Source organism: Sinocyclocheilus anshuiensis, unplaced genomic scaffold (assembly GCF_001515605.1).
Source record: "Sinocyclocheilus anshuiensis isolate Anshui unplaced genomic scaffold, SAMN03320099.WGS_v1.1 scaffold1153, whole genome shotgun sequence".
Taxonomy (NCBI): domain Eukaryota; kingdom Metazoa; phylum Chordata; class Actinopteri; order Cypriniformes; family Cyprinidae; genus Sinocyclocheilus; species Sinocyclocheilus anshuiensis.
Genome location: NW_015557158.1, coordinates 800567 through 810373, shown reverse-complemented (window position 1 = coordinate 810373; position 9807 = coordinate 800567). Strand labels below are relative to the sequence as shown.

The following is a 9807-nucleotide window of genomic DNA, read 5'->3' as shown; positions in this document are numbered from 1 at the left end:
TTCAGGTCTTAAACTCTCTATTAATGAGCTGACGAAAATCGGGTGTGTTAGACGAGTGAGACAGTGCTGGGCTGCTCCAGGACAGTTTTGAAAACCATTTCAGAGACATGTTCTTAAATGTGACTCATATAACATATATTACATGCATGCACAGTTTTAAGGCAGCTTTAATCGTCTTTTTGGTAACTTCATTACTTAACTGACCAGGATATTGCATGCACGTAGTTTATTCCACGCTTTGATAGGAAAGGATACAGGCTACAAGCACGCGCCGGCGCCTTTGTGCGTGCAATTGAAGTGCACACGGTGCACACGGAAAATGGGTTTCAAAAAAATATTAATAGTAAACGGTCGGCTTTTTCTGTGATTTGCCCGTGTTTACACTGTGTGCTCCTGAGCCTGACCTAAAACATGGCGGAATCCAACGCGGCGTGACGTAAATTCCCATTCTCAATAGGTTAGTCAGCTCCTCCAATTCTTAGTTAGTTGTGTTTTTGTTTATTTTAGGCTATACTCACTCAGTTGAGACCCTATTTTCTGTCACAACTTATGCTCTATACTTGATGAATGTCAGTTATGTTTCCCTCTATAGTCTAGAAAGGAGGACATAACAAATACATACTTTGTGTACACAGTCATAATCGTAGACTGTTGTTCTTAAAACACCAAACAATTGGGATGTCAAGGTTTAGCAGGTCCTGCTAAACAGGCTCCCATGATATGATAGATAGCAATGGAAAGTTTACCAACATGCCATCTTCTCAATTGTGGTAAGAGACTAACTGCATGATATGAATACTGCTGCAAATATTTTCTCCTTCTGTTAACCTCATTTCATCAGTCATTTTCACTACTTGCCATCAAAAGTCATCTTATTGCTCAGTTTGTGAGCTTGTAGTCTGAATAATGATAATAATGATCTGAAGTTATCTCTTCTGTCTTGCCCAAATCAAAATACCACAATAACTATTGCTTTAAGAAAAAAAAAAGAACGAGGAATTGTAACTGCTAAATACATTAAGAAATTGTTAAATACCATGATTCTCATCCCTAATTATCAAGTTATCCATGCAGATATTTGCCCTAGCTATCCTAAATGCCACACTGTTGACAGGTGTGAAAGCAGCACTGCACACTTGAAGTAGATTGAGCAAATAAATTAACCTAAAGTATTTGCCTTCATAACAAATATAAAAAAAAAATCTTGTCATCATCAATTTTAATTATGATTTGCATTACTTAGTATTGGTCCTTCTGATGTTTTGTTGTGGAGGTAATAATTTACACACAGACAGGAACCCTAAAAAGGCAAGTATGTAGTCAATTAAGTCATAGCAAATTCTGAGATGTCACTGATGGCATTTAAAAACAAAAAAGGGCAGTGGTGGCCTAATGGTTAAGAGAGTCGGACTTGTGTAACCCGAAGGTTGCGGGGTTTGAGTCTCAAGTCCGGCAGGGATTGTAGGTGGGGTGGAGTGAATGACCAGCGCTCTCTTCCACCCTCAATACCACGACTGAGGTGAGACCCTTGAGCAAGGCACCGAACCCCCAGCTGCTCCCCGAGCACCGCAGCAATATCGCTGCCCACTGTCCGGGTGTGTGTTCACTACTGTGTGTGTGTGTGTGTGCACTTGGATGGGTTAAATGCAGAGCGTAAATTCCGAGTATGGGTCACCATACTTGGCCACGTGTCAATTCACTTTCACTCTTTTATTGAAAATCTGGATAAGCCACATAAATGTTGGTTTGGAAATAAATTCATGCATGAGGTTTGAGGTAATTATGACAAATACCTATATACACTGCATTCACTGTTCAGAATACAGCAAAAACTGTATTTCATTGAAGTCTGATATACTATTAAGCAATTATTTTGAGGTATGATGCTTGGGTTGGTTTGGTCCTATATATTTAATAGGAGTGTATTTAGGTTTGTCCATCACTTCGAAGCCGAGGTAGTGCCGCAAGACTTCAGGAACCAGAATAGTCCCTTCCTAATGGACGACAAAGAGGGAAAAAATAAAATTAATGTCTGTTTAAAAACACACAAGTTATTTTACTTTAAATTCTAGCTTGGTTTGGTGTGTCTCCAAAATCGCAATGATAGTACGTGGAACAGCACAAGCCGTAGCATTAACCTAAAATATGGGGAGGAAAAAAAAAATGTGTCATTGACTGCTACAGCCATTTTTGTGCTGAAGGAAGGGTTCTGTTCTCTTAGTTATCTCCTACAATTATATTACCTTTTTAACAGCACGATAAATAGAATGGATATATTGCAGACACAAAACCTTGCTTACCATATTACTAACATAGTATTATAAATAGTCCCTTACCGTATACGCATACTTAAGGTTTCCATCATTTTCCTCATAGAGAATGTTAAGGCGCCGGCTCTGGTAGTCTGTGCAGTTTGAGGCACTGGAAATCTGATAAAGGAAGTTGATTTTTACCAAAAGGACTCAAAAGCAGACATGCATTCCTCTTTTTATGTTTTAGATTTTTTTTTTTTTACTCAAGAATAACAATTACAATTACAGCGACTCTTTACTTTTTTTTTTTTAAAGTATCATTCCAACCTCTCCAAAGCTGCCACGTCCTGGCATCCATGCCTCAATATCATATTTTCGCAAAGCAGGAGGCCCTAATTCTTGAGTGGGCATATCCAAGACTCTATGAGAGAAATTGTTATTAGCATTTTATCAGCTAATCTACAAATCTTCATTGTATTCACTGACCAGTGAGAGCTAGTGCAGTGAATGAATATTTCACAATAAATAATTTTGTCCTTGGTGTGAACAGACATCAAGACCCACTGTTATCTCAAAAGCCACTTAAATAAAAAATGCTATACTTCTATTTTATTGAATTTAGAGTAGAATACCATTAAAATGAAAGAAAATGACTATCAATTAGCAACACGTGACATGCTATGTGGTATATTGATGATGGTTACTGATGGAACATTGGTTAGACTGTAGACCTGAAATGAAGTGTCAGGGAAGAGAAAATCTCCTTCTGTAACATGACAAATTCATCCAACAATTGGGAACTCTCCTCTCCCGTTTCATTCGAAGTCACACTGAACATTTCAACCTGCATGAATGTAAACATAGTAAACATCCTAAAAAGGTAACACAATTTTCATTGTACTATATTTGCATTGATCTTGACATCACTGGTCTTGATCCTGACATGGACAGTGAATCACAACACAAATTTTGTATTTTTCTTTCACGTTCTTTATTTTCCATTCCACTTCTGTTTTCTGATTACCTTATTAAAATGATGAACTCTATAGAGACCCCAGGCCTCTCTGCCAGTATCTGTTTCTGCTCGATAGCATGTGCTACTACAGACTGTCCTAGAATATAAAATAAATAGTTTATCTTATGAATAATAGGCTTATTTTATACATGCAGCAGTTAATTAACAACTTAATGTAGTATTCAGGTAGGCATTTAGGTCAATCAGGGACTTATTTTTACCTGACAGGTAAATCCTTCAAATTTACAGCATGATCCATGAAATAGCCTGGAAAGTAAAATAAAGGAAAATTTGTTCTTGCTCATAATTCTAGATCATAATTTGATTGTGACAGGGTTTCTGCAGGTATCATCAAATTTAATGCTTTTTAATGCCTTTTAAGTGACATTTAAATAATGTTTAATGCCATATACATATATATATATATTTGTGGTGCAAATGATCACAAAACTCACGGTTCAGATCACATTATAGATTTTGAGTCATGGATCGGATCATTTTTCGCATCAGCAAAAAAAACAAAAAAGACTGAAAGCTTATTTTAAGTACTTCTATACCACAGCAAAAACTACTAGCTTAACTAATAAAGTTAGTAATAAAACAAGAACAATTACACAAACGACAAGCATAGATGAATACAAAACACAGTTACAAATAAAGTCAGTAACAGTAGTATTCAGGTGCAGAAATTTAATTATTTAATTAAGTGTAAAATAACACAATAGTGCTCACTGCACAAGTTAAATACAGATTAATCTTTGTTAGAGCTGTGGTGTTATTTGATTAGCAGACAGAAACAGGTATTTATTGGCTGCTGTCTCTTTAAGACCAAATGCACGGACCTAATACTGACACATCCGGTTTCTTTCTCAGCTGTTTACGTTCCCTTAAAGGGCACCCATTATTCAAAATCCACTTTTACCTGGTGTTTGGACATAAATGTGTGTTAGCAGTGTGTGAACACAACCACCCTACAATGATAAAAATCCACCCACTGCTTATTTTTTAATCCCCAATAAACCAAATCAGTCTCATTAGACATGCCGTTTTGATTCTCTGAGCATTGTGACGTCACACTGTTTAGGCCCCACCCACGGACGCTGATTGACACCACCATATTTGCTGAGACCCCGTCCTGAGTGAGCCTGAGACACCGCCATGTTTATCTTCATGTTAGAGCATTTAAAAGCAACATTTAAGTAAGAAATGTGTTATTAAAGCTATAGAAGTTATTCGGTCAAGAGCAGTGAGTGGTTTTCTGTTTTTATTTATTGTTTGGGTCATGTTAACAGGGTAGACAACTGTATATTACGCTGCTGTCACTTAATACACAGATCTAATATAAACATGCAAACAGCGTGTTCCTGCTTCCACTCAAAATAGGCATTTTCAAAATGATGTAATAAATGATCTGTGGGGTATTTTGAGCTGAAACTTTACAGACATATTCTGGGGACACCTGAGACTTATATTACATCTTGTAAAAAGGGAGACATAACCGACTGTGTTTACTAGAATACCAAAACAGGTATTTTAACATAACTTTGTGTGTATGTGAAAGAGGAATCAATTCACACGGTGTCTCTCTCTCTGCGTGAGCACACAGAAAACAGCGCGCGAGTTAAAATGCTTGAATGTGTAAATTGGCAAGACAAAACTTGTGCAAATGATAAACTTTCACTCTATGATGGTTAAACTTAACAATTTATCCACGAATCACATGCGTGCCAAACCTTGGGGCCTGGTCCGTATGTACAGTCATGGTCAGAATTATTGGCACCCTTGGTAAATATGATCAAAGACGGCTGTGAAAAGAAATCTGCATTGTTAATCATTTTGATCTTTTATTTAAAAAATTCTCCTCTTCAGTTCACCACACTCATTTTCTATAGGGTTTAGGTCAGGGAACGGGAATGGCCATAGCAGAAGCTTGGTTTTTTGCCCAGTGACCCATTTTTGTGTTGTTTTTAAGATTTGTTTTTGGATTATTGTCTGGTTGGAAGATCCAAACGTGCCCAATTATAAGATTTCTAACAGAGTCAGTCACTTTTTGATTTTTTTATCTGTTGGTACTTGATAGAATCAAAGATGCCAAAGATGTCCAGGACCTCCAGCAGAAATATAGGCCCACAACATTAAAAATACAGCAGTATATTTCATTGTACACATGGGGTACTTTTTATCCCTGTGTGCACCAAACCCATCTTGAGTGTTTGTTGCTAAAAAGCTAATTCTTTTTTGTTACATATGACCATTGAAGCCAGTCCCATTTGAAGTTCCAGTCGTGTCTGACAACAGAATATGCTGGGGATTGTTTTTGGATGAGAGCATTTTCTTTTCTTGATTTTTTTCTTGAAACCCTCCCAAACGACATGTGGTGCCCTGGTATGCTCAAAACTGTAAATATGAATGGGAATATACTTCACAGATATTTTACTCATACGAATTTCTAGGGGTGCCAATCATTGTGTCCAACGTGTATTTGAGAAAAACATTTATTTCATAATGAGATGTCCCCCCATTTTCAATTGTTTTAGTTGAATGAAAGGTTAGATATTTGTGAATTTTTTAAAAATAAAAGATCAAAATGATTAACAATGCAGATTTATTTTCACAGCCTTCTTTGATCATATTTACCAAGGGTGCCAATAATTCTGACCATGACTGTATAACACACGCACTACCGGTCAAAGGTTTTTACTGTGTTTGAAACAAGTCACTAAGGCTGCAATAATAGTAATATTGAGAAATACTATTTCAATTTAAAGTACCTGTTTTCTATGTGAATATATTTTAAAATAATTTATTCCTGTGATGCAAAGCTGAATTTGTGTAAATATAACTGGTGGTGCAAATGTAATTTATTCTGAAACAATATTTTCAGTCTTCTGTATCAGTTCTTACTTACAGAAATCAGCATATTTGTGATATTTTCCCCTTTAAATAGAATTCCAAGGTGCTTTTTTTACCTAAAGAAAGTGCAATTTTTTTCCTAATCTTATAAAATGTTTGTGTTATCTTTCAAATCAAATTCTTAAATTGTATTAATGAATTTAAATATTATAATAAGACACTATTGGCTGTTACCAATCAACTAAAATCAGTATCAACAAAATTCATCTTTCCACTGCAGAAGAATCAAGCAGCTTAGCATTTAGATGCATTTACACAAACAGTTTAATGAAGCTTAAAGGGGTCATATGACGTAGCTAAAAATAACATTATTTTGTCTATCTAGTGCGTTGTGATTGGCCGAATTCCTCAAGCGTGTAACGGAAATGTTACGCCTCTTATCATACTGTGATGCCGTGTCCCGGCGCGACGAGACAAAACCAATAAAACCCATTCTGCCCTACAAAGGCAAAAGACCTTAACTCGCTGTGAAACTGAGAAAAATGACTTTAAAGTTTTTTACTTGTCCAGCCAAATTAATTATAGGTAGGACACTGGAAATTTGGCAATTAGATGTTTTAGTAATGAAAATGATCTACATTAAAAAATTGTGAGCTCAAACTTGATTTTTACCCCTGTTTTGAAGTTAATGTACTCTGCCTTTGCATTGTCTGCAAAACGTGAGAAGTCACACCAAGGCAAAAGGCAGTAACTTCCACATTATCAATATTTGGTTGCTGATCATCATTTATCATCATCATGATCATCATCATAATCATTTACAAAATCGTTATAGTAACACCTGTATACAATCTAGTGATCATGGGCTGTCTCATATAGGCTACTGCATATAGTAATGTGACTGTATTAATGTTTTTTGTTTTTTTTTTGACCGTAACAAGCAGACTAAAAGTTAAACATGTGAGTGGATACCGTGGATTATTTGCTAAAGGCAGTAACTTCCACATTATCAATATTTGGTTGCTGATCACCATTTACATAATCACTATAGTAACACCTGTATAAAATCTTGTGATCATGGGGTGTCTCATAGGCTATTGCGTATAGTAATGTGACTGTATTATTTTTTTTTTGACCGTAACAAGCAGACTAAAAGTTAAACATTTGAGTGGATACCGTGGATACCAATTTATTTGCTATGCTCATTAACGTTAAAAAAAATGCTAGACATAGCATATTGCTTATATGTTGACTTGTATGAAATAGCCTAACCTCAAAGAGCGACTTGTGGATGGATGTGAACGCCAGCAAGCAAGAATAATGCTCAGAATGCTTGTGGATTAAACATCTCCGATGACGTTCATCACCATGGATTGATTTTATCGGGTTACAAGAAAAGGTAGGATATGGATTTAATTGCGATCAGTTAGTAGGCTACTGATTTTATGATTTATCATGCTAGCTACGGCATCTGAGTCCACACGCATCCAGCTAGAAGTGACATCAACTAGAAGTGCCAGCCTGGTGAACAATCTGCATTACAAAAGGAAAAAAAATAACTCCAAGCCGGCACCGTAACTTCATTTTGACGAACGGCTAAACAAAGTCAGAACGCTGTAACTCAGTTTGAGCGCTCCAAACAAAGTGAAAGAGCCGTAACTGGTGTTATACAGTGCTCTGCCTTGGTTTCTCCGGGGCTTTTCGAAGTTTTGGTTGAGACGACCCATTATTTTCTCGGAAAAACAACAAAATTGACTCAAGAATATTTAAAGGATTTGCCACTGATGATTCAAACGTGAGTTTTGAGCAGTGTAGAGTAGCACTTGTTTGTCATTTCTCCATCACAAATGCACTTTTCTGCATTAGACATGGTTTTATGTTTACGCGGCGCAATGCAAAAACATTCAAACCCATTATAAATGAGTCATTTGTTGCATCCAGTGGGGAAATAATTACGGATTATAATGACTTATACTGTCTTTTTACGCGTTGCGTTACATCGTGCTGCGTAAACATAAACCATGTCTGCATTTGTGATCGGAGGAACAACAAGCACTAATCTAGACTGCTCAAAACTCACGTTTGTATCTAGGCTACTCTCCCAGGAAACAGTCCTCGTCCTCCGTAAAATGCGTTGCACACATCTGAATATTTGGTTTGAACGGTTCTGGAACAGTGTTGTAAATACAACTTAACCACTGATTTCTAGTTGTGTCCCTCTTTTGGAAGGCCGAACAAAGTAGTTTCGCTTTCACAACAAAACACACAGTGTCTTCACGACATGGCGGCGGCGGTGGCAACAATACTACAGCGAGAATCAAAGTTACGCCTTCTTTCTTTGCGTGAACATTTGGGCAGTGTTATGCAAATCTTCCCACATCGTGACGTAGACATGTGGGGGCGTGTTTGAACGAGGCGTTTTAGGAGGGCGTGGACGAGTCTTAACTTTTATAAAGAATATCTCTTTGGGTTTGAGACTTTAGTCTTTGCAACTTTAGGGATCTTATCTATGCACGAACAGCTTGTCACACTCCAAAGAGAAAGGAAAACTTGAAATCGCATCATATGACCCCTTTAAATGTATGATGAATGCATTTACATTGCAAAATTACAACTGCATAAGTAATGTTATGAGCTTAGTTTTAAATTATTTTTAATATACAAATATGAAAAGTTGGAAAAAATGCAATGATACTTTCAAATATGAGAGTAAACTGCCAGTAGGTGGCGGCAGGTGACATGTTAATGAGTGAACATTTGAGTCATTAGTTTAAGCGATTCATTCAGACGCCTAATTCATTCAAGAATCAAGCAAGTGCCTGTCTTTATGAATGGATCACTGAATCATTGACTCAAATGATTATCAAAAATGCTGAGTCATTCAGTAATGAGACACCGCTGTGTGTTGCTCAGAGATTTTTGAAAGATTATTAGCCTACTCATTTATTGAATGAATAAAATCATGTCAAATCTGCATTCGTGCTGATATTCGGGAAACAGCACTCTCTTAGTCGTCTCATGTTGCTTAACTAGGCTATATCATGTTATAAATGTAAAAACTCAATATTTACCGCAGTATGTTTGTTCTATGAGTAGTCTGTGCTCATGTGTTTTGATTTCTCCATGAGATTCTCTCACACACAGACAGGCTGCACGAGCCTCAACTGGTGCGACCTTGTTACAGTCACTACATTATTCATTATCAATCATCATTTACAACGAATGTAATAAAATCAGAAACATTCTCACCGAAATTGCTCAATTGCAGTACACAATTTATTTCCGAATTTATGAAATTTACATTCTCTGCTCTTAGTTTTACTCCACCATGTCCCAGTCCGCCACGGTCCAAAGATCCGGCGTTACGGCAATTTTGCACCGACTGGAGACAATTACCAAACTGGTTCCACATGTGTATCACACTGATGTATATACAATCAAACCAAAATTTATTCAGACACCTTCAACATTTCACACATTATAACTGTTTATTCGCTATAGTTTAGAAAATGGTCATAAAATATGACAAGAACTGAGAGATAAACTGTGTCAGAACAAATTCAGCTGGATAATGTTAGATAACTTTGATAGAAAGGTATGTAATGGATTACAATAAACCAAAAATTATTCATACAGCTGTCAATATTTACACAACTATCAATACTTTGTCGGGTGACCCTTAGCCTT

The 9807-nt window shown here is 36.6% G+C and overlaps 1 pseudogene; it reads right to left on the bottom strand.

Annotated features, from left to right (window-relative positions):
• Window positions 1–1636: 1636 nt before the first annotated feature.
• Window positions 1637–9807, bottom strand: part of LOC107678239 (serine--tRNA ligase, mitochondrial-like) — a 14919-nt pseudogene continuing 6748 nt past the window's right edge.